A 1,543-nucleotide genomic window follows, 5' to 3' on the forward strand; every position below is an offset into this window, starting at 1 on the left:
AGGGAAAATGTAGATGAAATGTTTATGACAAGCAAATAAAAGTAATATCAGAAAATTCCTTTGGGCAGATTCTGTTCTAGGCCACTAGTATTTACTAGGATTTATTTTTTTATTCACTGTGTTATTAAATCACTGGGTTGGAAAGTCCTTGGGTCATTTTAAACTGCTGCCTCATTGATTTCTTATTCCTAAAGCATGCTTAATACAGGATTGTTATTAGAGCCAATAATGATGATCCCTCGATCTCCCTCAGCACTGGGCTGATTGTCTAAATGCTCTTGCTGTTGAAGAGGGACACTCTCAGATTAATTCAGGCCTCAAGATCAGGCTTGTAAATAAAGGAGTAGGTTAAAAAAAATAATAATCTGACATCATCAGTAAAGTTCCTATAAAAAACACAGTAAGAAATGAGCACCTCATCTCGCTGTTTGCCAGCTTGCGTGCAGCCAGCCCGATGCAGGGAGCAAGCAGAGACTGCAGCTTGACAGGAGAGCATCCTGCTGCACAGCAGGGCCCTTGGGTGCTGAGCCACTGCTGATTTAAAGACTACACATTTGGGTGCTTTAGACTGCATCTATTATTTCTCACTGCCAAAGTACAAGCTGGTGTCTCCTCCGAGTCTAGTATTTTATGGGAGTGGTGTTTTTCTATTTGTTAATAGAGTTAATTTCATAATCTCATCATGTTCTGCATTTCTAAAATCTTTTAAAGTTCTTCCTGAATGTTGCTCTTCTTTTCCAATTCAGTTGTATGCTTTAAATAATTGGTTTTACCACAAACTGGAATTCATGACTTTACATTTTGGAAAATACACTCTCAAATGCATCTGCTTCTGAAGCCTAAAGAAGAGATTCAATTTATTTCTGAGGTTTCTTGCACCCCTTTTCAAATGGCACACCACCTTTGCCCTGCAAACAGACAGCTCTGCGCTTTCCTGTTTAGTACATCTAACTGGTTAATGTCTTCTAACTTCATCCTTCTGTTTCTGTTTTCTACTCCCTTTTACTCCTTGTTAATTTACTTAGTATTTCTCTTTAGCCTTTGGAAACCTGCTGTATCTATGCTTCAAAGAGCAACCGCTCTCCTTCCCAGATCTGCACCAGATCTGGAGATTTTTTTCTGAGCCCTGCAAGCACTGGGGAAGGGAAAAGGCCAACCCTGGTACCTCTTGGCACAGCGCTGCACCAATATAACAAGATTACTGGTGCTAGTGGTGCCCAAGACAGGCCTGTGATGTATTATCTGTGCCAGAGGAAGTCAAACTGCAGTTCAGAATAATCTTTGAACTATTCAGTTTAGCAATCTAATTATTTCCCAATTAGAAAGGACATTGCAGAAGTGGAGTACAGAACGCTATCAACAAGACAAAGAAAACTTCCAAAGCATTAATCTAGAAATAAAATTAAATTTCTATTTTTAAGTGGAATCAAAACTTTTTCCCCCTATGTCATCTGCCTTTTTGCTTTCAATAAAATCTCTGGGTGGATCCCTTTCTGAAAGCGCAAAAGCTCAGCACTAGGATGTACTTGCTGCCTTTCAGGAG

This window comes from Falco peregrinus, chromosome 13 (assembly GCF_023634155.1).
Source record: "Falco peregrinus isolate bFalPer1 chromosome 13, bFalPer1.pri, whole genome shotgun sequence".
Classification (NCBI taxonomy): domain Eukaryota; kingdom Metazoa; phylum Chordata; class Aves; order Falconiformes; family Falconidae; genus Falco; species Falco peregrinus.